Genomic DNA, 12,667 nt, shown 5'->3' on the forward strand with positions numbered 1-12,667 from the left:
AGATGTCGCTTGTGAAACGCACACAGAGTTCACAATAGTGAGCGAGGCCAGCGAGAAACAGAAGGGTGGGGCCAAGGAGAAGATGCACGGGAGACGTCAGTTTGTCCCAAAGGGTCTGTGTGTCCCTTAGTGTGTCTCAGGGACACTGGCTCCTGTCCACACTTGTTCATTCCCCTGGCAGGTGCATGGGCATTGGTCCCACAATTTATTCCCTGTTCTTTCTTTGAGAGAGAGAGAGAGAGAGAGAGAGAGAGAGAGAGGCGGTTGTGTAAGGCGGTCCTAACTACCGCACTTGGAAACCACGGAAACAATGACTAGGCCGCCGGCCGGAGTGGGAGCAGGAGCGGGCACAGGCCAGGGCCGGGGCCTGAACCCACGGCCTCGCGGGCACCCACGGCCATCAAGGGGCTGTGGGGTCGTCCAACCCTGGGGGGCGTTGCTGGCCTGACTCCTACCCCACCCGTTTGCCGACTAGATGCCCCAGCAGAATCCGGGGAGGGGGGCAGACACGGTCCCAGCCCGGAGGAAACCCTGATGCCTGATTCTCTGGCCTCGGGTCGGTGGGGGAGACCCCGCCCGCACACCAAAACCAGGGAAAGCGCCGGGAAGAGGAAGATTGATAGATTTTTAGCATTTAACTACATAAAAATAAAAAAATTTTATCCTTGCCAAAATACTATAAACAACATTTAAAAGCAAATGACAGATTTTACAAGGTGGGAGAAATAGAGCGGAGATGAGCTGGGCAGAGGGGCCAAGAGGCCTCCGGAAGCGAGGCAGGCGGGGCAGCGGGAGCCGGGCACCCGAGCCTCGTGGGGGGGCCCTACCCCGGGGCCCAGGGCCCTCTGCACCCCGGCAGCACCCCTTTCCTCGGGACGCTGGCTGGCTGCAAACAGTGGGCGGGCCAGCGAAGTGAGTGGGGAACGGTAAAACCTCAGAAGGGCTGCCCCCTTTCCTGCCCGGCCTCCCGCGCTGCCCTTTAAGCTCAGAAACACGCCTGAAGCCCCGAGATGCATTCGTGGAAACGTCTCCCATGAACCCTGAGCCCCCCGCTCTCGGGCCTGTGGGTGTGGGCGAGACTCCAGATCCACTCTCCGCTCATTCTGGAGCCGACGTGCAGCAGGCCCCCCCACATCCAACCTGCGGCCCTGGGCACACGTCCTTGAGGCTCCGGCCCACCCAGCAGCCCCGGGGCCTCCGCTGACCAGCGTCCCCCCTACACCTGCCAGCAAGGATGCAGCTGGGCCCCAGGTGCAGGGCACAGGGCGGGGACGGGGCAGGAGGACGGTCTGTGCGGCCACCTCCCTGCGCCCAGGAATGAACGGGGAGACGACAGTGCTCCCACAGGGGGCGGTGGGTGCGCGGGATGAAGGCCCAGCGCCAACCTGCATGGCCGCCGTGGGCACTCGGGGGCGACGGGGTCAGGAGAGGCCGCAGGAGGCCTGGAGTCTGTGAACGGGGGAAGGGATGGCTCTGAGGCCGAGGTCACCCACCAGGGCCGGCACGTCAGGCGTTCGGCGGGGGGAAGGGACAGCGAGTGGCCCTGGCGGAGCAGGCCCCATGTCCTCCCACCCGCACACCCGCTGCTGGTCGGGCGCCTGCCCCGCGGTGGGCACCGTGCCCAGCTGGGGAGGGAACCGTATGTCCTGCCTTCCGGCTCACCTGGGGCGCGTGGGGGTGTCGCTGTCCCCAGCAGGAGGCCGGCCCTCCAGAAACAGCGGCGATGGGATGACGCCCACCCCGCCGGGGGGCCAGAGGGAAGGGACAGGAATGCCCCCGAGTGGGGGGGCCCGGCCCCTGCCCTGCTCTGCACGCCTTGCTCGGCACTCACCAGCGGGACCCTGGGCCCGGGGCTGTGCCTCGGCACCGTGGCGCCATATGAATATAAATTCACTGCTTTTCTTAATAACTGGAAGTAAAAGTTTGTGTAAACTCAATTGTCGGAGCAGTAATAATCCGATTTCTCTCGGCAGGGTCAGTCCTCTGGGCTCCATCTATAAAACAAATGTTTGTCATCCTCCGGTAAGCACTTCGTAGGGATAAATAAATAATCAAGGAGCTAATCGAGTGTACACCTTGCCACACGCTTATGTATTCTTTTCTTTGCACATCAATAACCCCATTGGAATCGGATTTATAAATTCAAATTATCTTCCCATAGCTTTTCTTCCAATGGCAAAGCCAGCACAGAGAGGTGACGGGGACGCGCATCCTGAGGGCCGCTCACCTCGTCTCCGGGCCGTGCATGTCCTCCCTGATGTGAGCCCACCTGGACGGCAGCCCAGCCGGCGGGGGTGGGGGGTGGGGGGGGCTCACGTTTGCAGAGCACCTACTATGTGCCAGGATGGGCCAGGATGGGTCACGGGGCTTCTCATCCTTCTGGGGTCGCAGGTATGTCTTCCGGGATTGAAGGGGGTCCCAGAGTCAGGATGCGAGAGAGAGAGAAAGAGAGGGGGATGTCGTGGCCATTCAAGGGCTGGGGGTCCTCACACCGGCTGGGCCCCTGGAGTAGGTGGGGAAGAAGAGGTGGGGGCCCCTCCGGCAGGCGGTCGGTGAGACAAGTGAACTGTCTCCCCATCTCTCCATCTCTGTCTCTCCTTGCTTGTGTCTCTCCCTCTGTCTCTGTCTCTGGGGAGCCACCCACCCTGTGTCGAGGACCCTGGGGGAGCCCTGGGGAGCCCCCTGTTAGGCCAAGTGTACAGTGAAGCCCTGACCTTCACTGCGAGGGGCTGTGCATGCAGCACACAAAGCAAAGAGTTTTGCTACAAAGTCAACAAGGATCAGGGCACCCGCGTGGCTCAGATGCCAAAGCGTCTGCCTTCAGCTTGGGTCATGATCCCGGGGTCCTGGGATTGAGCCCCGAGTCCAGCTCCCTGCCCGGGGGGTAGTCTGCTTCTCCCTCTGCCTCTGCTTCTCCCCCTCCTCATCCCACTTATGCTCTCTCTCTCTCTCTCTCAAATGAATAAATAAAATATTGAGAAAAAAGTCAACAAATATTTTCTTTTCAATGAGGGGTGACTGAGGAAGGGACGTTGGGACAAGACCGGGTCCCTGTGCTGGAGGGTCAGTAGATAAAGGCTGTAAGAGACATGCAGAGGATGCTGGGAGCACAGAGCAAGACAAGCTAATTCTGACTAGCATGTGAAGGTGCAGAGGGAGGATGCGGGGGGAGGTGTCACCAAGGAAGAGGCAAATAAGCAGACGCTGAGGGAAGCATTGGCATTGGGGAGCCTGGGATGCTGGAGACAGGAGCGGAGGTGGGGACAGGTGCTGGGAGGCACGGCCACTCCAGGCTGGCAGCCTCCAGGGGCCTGGGGGACCCCAGGAAGCCCCACCAGGGAGACTCAGTGTGGCTGGGGCACAGGTGACCTTCACTTTCCTCACCCCCACCCCACTCTGCACGGATCCAGAACCTGCAGCTCTCCGTTCCCTCCGTGTGCTGAGCTCCATGAACCTGGCCGGGCTGCCTCCACCCTGCACGGCCCACTGCCCCGTCCCCCAGCCCAGGAAGGACCTGGGGGTCACATCCATGCCCCCAGCCCCAGGGAAGGACCCGGGGTCACATCCATGCCCCGCCCCCAGCCTGGGGAAGGACCTGGAGGTCACCGCGAGAAAGGAACACAGCGTGTCATCGGTTTCCACGGCCGGGGAGGGAGGCGGCAGGCCGTGAATTTCACATTTCGTCGCAGGACCTCCTTTCCAAACAAATAAGTAAATAAATAAATAACGACCGCGCGGCCGGCTCTCCTGCTGCTGCTCCTGCAGGCTGAGATGGATTATTTTCTCTGCCCTGTGCCCGGCGTCGGTGCTTATTGGGAAGCACGTACATGGAGCGGCGGGGTTTAAGCCAGCGTGTGCGCCCGGCACTCTCAGGAAGCATCCTTCTTCCCTTTGAACACCGGGCCCCCGCGGCAGGGGTCTGCTGGGCCTTTTTATAAGCTGCGGAGGCATTTTTCATCCCTGAAATGAGAGCCTGGCCCACCAGTCTCCAGGAGCTGCCAAGGCTGTTGGCGAAGTGCGCTTCCAGGGACAGAGTGCCCTCCCGGGGCCGTCCTGGCGCATGTGCCTCCAGCGGGGGCCGCGTCCCGACGCCTGGGAGTGAGCGTGTGTCCCCCACCCCCGTGTCTGCAGGACCCCCGGGGGCAGCCCTCACACAAGACAGCGAGAGCTCTCCCGGGATGGGCGAGGAGGGCCTGGGCCTTGGGGCGCCCCCCCAACCCCCCCCCACCCAGGGGCACCGACTCCAGCAGCATCCTCACCCCTGCGCGGGCAGGTGCCATGAACTGTGTTTCACAGAGTCAAGGTCCAAGGGAACTCTTGGCGAATTCAGGCAACAGAGCAATTCTAACAAGTTGAAGATACAGATGGTCTCTCCGGGCCCCGGAGTCGGCCCAGTCCAGCAATAGTGAGCTCCCAGAGGGGCCCCGTGCATCTACATCGTGTATGACAGTGCATGCAGGTCCCTTTATCTTGTCCATCCACAGCCCTAAGGAATGGGGATTTTTTTTTTAACTTTGCCAGTTTTGCAAATGGTGGCCAAGCTCAGATAACCGGGGTGGCCTGCACATGGTCACCCAACTAGGAGGCCGAGCTGGGTTTTGTCCCCACTGTGTCTAAGCCCACCGAGCCATGTCTTGTCTTGATTGCTGGCCCAAGCCTGCTCATTGGGGGTTTGCTCACCACACCCCAGCCAGCCCCACTTTGTCCCTTCACAAAACAACTGCCTGAGCTCAGACACGCTGGGCCAGAGCCCAGGGACACACGGCGGGGAGGCGGGTGAGGGAAGACCCCAACCAGCTGCCTTGCTTCCAGCGGCCACAGCCAGCCATCTGCGTGCAAGCGGGTCTGCAGGCAACCAGCTGAACACCACTGTGAGCAACTATTAGGGCTTCGCTCCACGCACAGGGCCATGAACACGGCCATAAAGGGGAAGCAACCACTGAATCCGGAAGATATGGCACTTTTAAGAATAGTTTACGAGTTAAACAGAAAGAAAACTCTAGTATTCCATTCTGGGGTATTGAGCAACGCTCCTACGGCTATTTGGATTGTAAAGTGTTATTGAGCCACTCCCGTGAGGTAACGTATACAAGATGGACATAATTAAAAACAATTGATTCGATATTTTTTCCAAACCTCAGGGTGAGAATATAAACGAGGCCTGATGGAGAAATGCCAGACCTGCTGAGACCTGAGCTAGAAGGATCTTTGTAATAACAGCAGCCATGAGAGCGGAGGTGACAACATCCAGCCATGGAGTGATCACACACACACACCCCATGGGAGTGATCTCACACACACACACACACACACACACACCATGGGAGTGATCACACACACACATCCCAGGAGTAATCACAGACACACACACACACACCCCATGGGAGTGATCATACAACTGAACAGCACGTTAACAGTGTCCCACAGACCACGTGATCAATACTGACTCACACTACACGGTACAGACCCGTAAGGCACAGACATGATCGTGTCTGGTGACGTAACAAAGAGCTAAGGAGACAAACCTCACACCCCAAGTGGTTTCTGCCTGGAGGAGGCGGCACCCCCAGCACGGCTGCAGCTGTGCAGGGAAGGGATGACCCCGGGTGTACGGGGGACAAGGACTGGGGCTCTGAGGGCAGCCCAGGGGCCCGTCCACAGCAGGGCGTGTGGTGGAGGAGCAGATGCATACACAGGCCGCGCAAAGGGCCCACGGGCTGTCCTGCCTGGACAGGGGACATGCATTCAGTGGGTCCACCTGTCCTGGAGCCTCGCGAGCACCCTGAATGCCCTGATCACGTGGAGGAAGAACATGTGGGGGCCGAGCCCGGGGCGCCTTCTGCTTGATGTCAAGTCTGCCTCCCGCCCCGCGTTCCCTGGAAAGGCCGCTGCAGAGCCAGGTGGGCCGGGGACGGGCGGTGAGAGACGAGCGGGCCCCAGGTGCAGAGGGGCGACAGGGTGACGTAGGGAGGGATTGGGAAGGAGGCGCTCACAGATACGGGACACGGGAGGAAGAGAAGGAAGCCTCCCGCTGGAAGCCCCGCGGTCCCCGGCCAGGATGTGCAGGGAAGGTCCAGCAGGCAGCTCTCCGTGGTGGGGACTGTGCCACGAGGATTCCTGAGCACGCGGTGACCGGCTCTTCCCAGCAGCACCCGCCAGCTCGGGCACTGCTCTGGGCCTGCTCAGGCCCCATGGACATCAGCACCCACGCAAACCCCACGGCAGGTCCCTGGGGGCAGGTGGAGCTGGGTCGCTGTGCTCCCAGGACAGCTGCCGTTCTGAGCCGTCCAGGGCCATTTCATTGGTCAGATTCCATCATGTAGTTGATCTGTGGCACCCGATCTGGCCAAGGTTTGCGCCGCACCAGAAAGCTCACCTTCCAGGAACCCGCAGAGGCCCGCGAGCACCCTCCCCGCAGAGGGCCGGGCCAGACGAGCAGGTGCGGTGAAGACCGCACAGCATGCAGTTTGAGAAGGCGGCGGGGGTGCCCCGGGAGCGGGCTCAGCACTCAGACCCTGGGAGGGTGGGCCCCAGAGGGCGAGCATAGCAGCGGGAGCATCGAGAGCAGGTGAGGAGCTCCGGAGTGCAGACACGCAGGAGTGAATGCAAGAGTAGAAGAGCCCAGAGCCCCACAGCGGGGCGCACTCAGCCTTGGTGGGCCCCCCTGGGCCCCACGCACAGGGCTGTGCCTCACACATCATCTCATGCCCCCTGGGGGCCCGTGAGGCTCATCCCTGTGAGTCCCTGGAGAAAACCCAGGGGACCCAGGAGGTGGAGAGCTCCTGGAGGTCAGAGCCAGCCTGGGGGCCGACGGGAAGACAGGCGAGCCACAAGCATCCCACAGGACCCTCTGTGGAGCTCCAGACACTCGCCTGCCAGTGTCACCCATGGGCGAGCTTGTGGCCCAACCTACAGGCCCCCATCCCTGCCTGCTGCCAGGGCGAGCCTCAGGGACACTCGCAGGGCCTGGCATTCCGGGGCGGAGACACGAGTGCTGGGGACGCAGGTGAGACAGGCTGAGCGCTCACTGCACGGTAATAAAAAGCAGGAGGAGGGTGGGAACGTGCCCCGATTTTCTAGAATATGCCTGAATTTTTGTGGGATGAGCGAGGCGGGGCAGCGGCGGGATGTGATGGGGAAGGTGGGTCTCTCCCGCCAGCGCGGCCAGCCCCAAGTCTTCCCATCGCACCCTGGGCACTTCCTCCCCACAGAGCAGTGTGTCCCTCACCTCCAGGGATGTGTCCCTTCCCGTCCATCCCACACGTTTCCGTCACCGGCCCCCCCGGGAACTGTGCAGCTAACCCTCCCCTCCGTCCACTTCTGATCTCCTTGCACTTTCACTCTCTGCACGTATTCAAGAAGCGGGAGCCCGGGCGCGTCCGGCACGTCCCACAAAGGCCGCCAGCCTGTCAGGGTGCCCGTGAGCACTTGGAGGTGACCCGCGGGAGCAGGATCGCGGGGGCATCCCAGCCGCCCCTGGACCAGAGCAGGGGACAAGTGGCCTCAGCCGGGACTCAGATGCCACCTACCACGGCTCAGAGACGCGCGAGCTCGCCCAGCCAAGCAGAGGGCTGTCCTCACGTCGGGGACAGTGACAGCCACCAGGTCCTCCCCCAGACCAACCCCTGGGACACCAGGGTCGTCAGCCTCACCGAGGGCTCTAAGCGCCTTGCAGGGTGCATGGGAAAGGAGGCCCCAGTCCCGGCCCCTGCAGCGACACTTCAGATCAAACATTCCCGTCACTTTGGGGAAATAAGAAGTGAGAAGCTCCGGCTCGCATCTGACCAAAAACCCACCCCTTCCGCGGTCGGACAGGGTCCTCGGCTGGCGGCACCTCCACCCTTTGCCCAGCAGGTCTGAGACAGGGCAAGGGGAGGAAAACCGCAGTCTCACGCGGGACAAGACACGAGGTGGGCACCAGAGTGAGGCAAGGAGAAGGGGTGGCTCTGTCTGATCCCACCGGGGATGCAGGGAGGGCTTCCTGGAGGAGAGGCTCTTCTCCCTTTCTCTTGGTTCCAGCCCCTTGGCGATCTGCTGCCCAAGCCCGGGCGCACGCTGGCACCAACTGCAGAAGCGCGGCGTCCATCTGGATCTGGGCGCCCCCGGACTCGCGGGGCAGCGGCCTTCGCGCAGATGCGTTTGGTGGGGGTCAGTCTCCCGAGCAAGGCCCAAGCACATCCTGGCCGCCGGGCTTGGAGATGCAGAAAGTGGGACGCAGAGTGTGGTCGGGGAGCATGGGGTGTCCCTCTGCCCCGGGCCTCTGGCGCAGCTTGGGGCGCCCTGGGGACCATGGGTGGCTCATCTCAGACACAGGCCGAAAGTCCCTCTAGCAGGTGCAGCCGAGGCTACTCACGTTGGATTTAGAAGGAAAATGACAGAAGAGGGAGATACGTAAAATCCATCTGCATAGTAATTGAATTTTTTCAACTTTTATTTAGGGTTGTCGGGGTTCTGACTCGAGGCTGGGAAAAAGAAAGGCAGATTCTCATTTCCCTTCACTCATCCCTAATTGTACCACTGGGTGTTTTAATTTACAAGTCAAAGTTAATAAGTGGTGCACGGGCTGGATTGCCTGGCAGTCCTCACCACGTCCTCCCCGTGGGCAGGATGGTGGGTGCCCCCCACCCCCAGGCAGGGGCTCCGCGGCTGCTGAAAGTGCAGCCACCTCATCTGCCCTGAGAGCCTCTGGAGAGGGGAGACCCGGCCAGTGGCCTCTCCCTGGACCCTCACAGGCAGGTGTCAATAAAATTAAATAAAATGTTAACAGGTCAAGGATGGGAAAGAAGAGAAACTCGGTTCAAACTATATCAATGATAATAACACAAAAACTTAGATGTAGCCAGTGCCGTCCACGTGCTCCGTGGCATTTAAAACAACCCCGTCGGGCAGCCCCAATGGCTCAGTGGTTTAGCGCCTGCCTTCGGCCCAGGGCCTGATCCTGGAGACCCAGGATCGAGTCCCAAGTCGAGCTCCCTGTGTGGAGCCTGCTTCTCCCTCTGCCTGTGTCTCTGCCTCTCTCTCTGTGTCTCTCATGAATAAATAAATAAAGTCTTTTAAAAAAAACCATCAGCCCCGAAGGGGGCTGACCACGGCCCTTGGCCACCAAGCACCACGGGGCCAGGCTGAGATGGGGCCCGTGTCTGCCCGGAGCCAGCTTCACCCTCTCAGACCCCAAGGACCACTTGCCCGAAAGCCTCCACTACAGATGTCCCGGAGGTGGGGGGGTGGCCTGCGGCAGAGCCGGCCCAGAAAGTTCTAGGGACACCTGGAAACCATCCATCTTCTCCTCATGAACCCGGCCTCGTAAGTCACTCCCCTTCTCTTCATGCTGGACACGGAGCAAATGCAGCACTTCTGAAAAGAGAATCTGCATTTTTTAAAGAGGTTGAATGAGAGTAATCTGAGAAAAAAATTTTTTAAGATTTTTTATTTATTTATTCATGAGAGACACAGGGAGAAGCAGAGACACAGGCAGAGGGAGAAGCAGGCTCCCTGCGGGGAGCCCGATGCGGGACTCAATCCCAGGACTCCAAGATCACGCCCTGGGTCAAAGGCAGATACTCCACTGCTGAGCCACCCAGGCGTCCCTAATCTGAGAAAATTAATACCTACATGTGGAAAGGGAGGCTTGCATGGCCTGAAAATATTAAAACTCTGCCCAGCCTGATGATTCCTAGAACACACCCCATGCTCTTACCCGCAAAGCCTGCCATGTGTCACATCCCCATCAGGGATGCCCTCTCCCGTCCTCACCTGTCTGTAACCACCTGACAAATGCCCAGAATCTGTCTCCACTCAAGTCACGGTGCTGCCTCCTCTAGGAACTCTTCCTGGGCACATCCTCCCTCCCGTCTCTAACTCCCCACTCTCCCCTCTGTCATAGCCCTTACCAAACGAGGCTGTAATTACCCATCTGCACGTCCCTCATCCATGGCAGTGGGAACCACTCCACTGGGGTCAGGGTTTGCTCTGGCTCCCACGATAACAAGTAGAAACACCCCAGGCTAGCCCCTGGAAAGAAGGGGAAAAAAAAACCCTTCGTTCCTCATGGCATTTTTCCAATCCTTTCCTAACTGCTGCACAAACCATTCTGTGACAACCCAAGTGATGGGAAGGATGGAGGAGCAGGGTCATGACACAGCAGCCATTGGCCACCCTCTGCTTGTCCCTTTCTACCTTTTTTTAAATTCTCATCTACTGAATCAATTGGCAAATATCTGATGAAACTCTCCATGTCCTGGGCACTGTCCTAGACACCAAGGATGACAGTAAGTAGGATGTGAAAGGTCCCTGTCCTTGTGGGGTTTGACTCTCAGGGGGCAGGTAAACAATTAGGTGAGCAGGAAGTGCTGACGCGGGCAGCTCCCTTGCTCCCCCAGTACAAAACAAAGGAAACCTGGGTAAAGCTTAATTTTTAAAAGTTATGGCTCTCTACTCCTCCCTGTTCAACAGACAGCCGCATCTTCTGGTGCAGTGCCAGCCGTGTCCCCGAGACACGATGGTGAAGGTCAGAATGAACGGATTTGGCCATTCAGGATTGGGCCCCTGGTCATGAGGGCTGCTTTTAACTCTGGCAAAGTGGATATTGTCGCCATCAATGACCCCTTCATTGACCTCAACTTCATGGTGTACATGTTCCAGTATGATTCTACCCACGGCAAATTCCATGGCACGGTCAAGGCTGAGAATGGGAAACTTGCCATCAATGGGAAGTCCATCTCCATCTTCGGGAATGAGATCCCACTAACATCAAATGGGGTGATGCTGGTGCTGAGTATGTTGTGGAATCCACTGGAGTCTTCACCACCATGGAGAAGGCTGGGGCTCACTTGAAGAGCGGGGCCAAGAGGGTCATCATCTCTGCTCCTTCTGCTGATGCCCCCATGTTTGTGATGGGCGTGAACCACAAGAAATATGACAACTCCCTCAATATTGTCAGCAATGCCTCCTGCACCACCAACTGCTTGGCTTCTCTGGCCAAAGTCATCCATGACCACTTCGGCATCGTGGAGGGCCTCATGACCACCATCCATGCCGTCACTGCCACCCAGAAGACCGTGGACGGCCCCTCTGGGAAGCTGTGGCGTGACGGCCAAGGGGCTGCCCAGAACATCATCCCTGCTTCCACCGGCGCCGCCAAGGCTGTGGGCAAGGTCATCCCTGAGCTGAACAGGAAGCTCACTGGCGTGGCCTTCTGTGACCCCACCCCCAATGTGTCACTTGTGGATCTGACCTGCCACCTGGAGAAAGCTTCCAAATATGACAACATCAAAAAGGTGGTGAAGCAGGCATCGGAGGGCCCCCTCAAGAGCATCCTGGGCTACACTGAGGACCAGGTTGTCTCCTGCAACTTCAACAGTGACACCCACTCTTCCACCTTCAATGCCGGGGCTGGCATTGCCCTCAATGACCACTTCGTCAAGTTCATTTCCTGGTATGACAATGAATTCGGCTACAGCAACTGGGTGGTGGACCTCATGATCCACATGGCCTCCAAGGAGAAAGAGCCTCCTGGACCACCAGCCCCAGCAAGAACAAGAGGAAGAGAGAGGCCCTAAGCTGCTGGGAAGTCCCTGCCCCAACTTAATCCCCCAGCACACTGAGAATCTCCTGACCTCCAATTTACATCCTAGACCCCAAGGAAGGGGAGGGACTTGGGGAGCCCTACCTTGTCAGGTACCATCAATAAAGTATACTGTTCCCACCTAAAAAAAAAAAAAAAAAGCTACAAATATAATCAATATTGAAAGAAAAGGACCCAGGAACCTGAAGCCAGTGCATTGCAGGGGTAGCTGAGCAAATGTTAGCCCCAGCAGCTAGAGGCTAGGGCATGCGTGCCCATACAGGGCGGAGGACATGGCCTTGAACTGGGGCAGGACACAGACACTGACACACCTACAGAGGGTAGGGCCCAAGATGGGCTGATCTACCCTGAGAGGTGGACAGAAATGCCCGCAAAACAGAGACTGACAAGGGAGGCCACGTCTGCATCCAGCTCCAGTCAGAAACAAAGATCTCATGAACATTAAACACATAAGCCTTGGCCATATACAGATGTGAGGTCTGAACTTACAAGATCAAAGTGGAATAAAGGTCCTTAAAAAAAAAAAAAATCTCAGACCAATGACAACTGGGGGTCCTGTGGCAGAAGAAAGGAAAGAAAGAAAACATTTTTGGTGGGGACACACCTACTACCCAGAGTCCATGACACCTCATAGCTAAAAACAAAATAGTTCACAGTGAATATAAACTCACAATAAACAATTACAAACCATATGAGTAAGTAACTAATCCACCAGAAGTGAGTGTGAACAGATACTACAAAGGCAAACTTAGCACATGTTTTATTTTTTTTTAAGATTTTATTTATTTACTCATGAGAGACACAGAGAGAAAGGCAGAGACACAGGCAGAGGGAGAAGCAGGGTTCCTGTGGGGACCCCGATGTGGGACTTGATCCTAGGACCCTGGGGTCATGACCTGAGCTGGAGGCAGACATTCAACCACTGAGCCACCCAGGGGCCCACTGCCTGTGTTAACCAGCTTAGGCTAGGTTGTGTTGTGTAACAAACAACCCCCAAATCCCATGATCTAGAGAAATAACTCTCCTCTCTCATATTTCTCAGGAGCAGCAGCTGTGGGGTGGCTTGGCTCTGTTCTGTGTGCC

General features: G+C 58.1%; 1 pseudogene; it reads left to right on the plus strand.

Annotated features, from left to right (window-relative positions):
• Positions 1 to 10,498: 10,498 nt before the first annotated feature.
• On the plus strand, positions 10,499 to 11,670 carry LOC144322990 (glyceraldehyde-3-phosphate dehydrogenase pseudogene; annotated as a pseudogene).
• Positions 11,671 to 12,667: the final 997 nt, after the last annotated feature.

The sequence above is a fragment of the Canis aureus genome, chromosome 11 (genome assembly GCF_053574225.1).
Source record: "Canis aureus isolate CA01 chromosome 11, VMU_Caureus_v.1.0, whole genome shotgun sequence".
Classification (NCBI taxonomy): domain Eukaryota; kingdom Metazoa; phylum Chordata; class Mammalia; order Carnivora; family Canidae; genus Canis; species Canis aureus.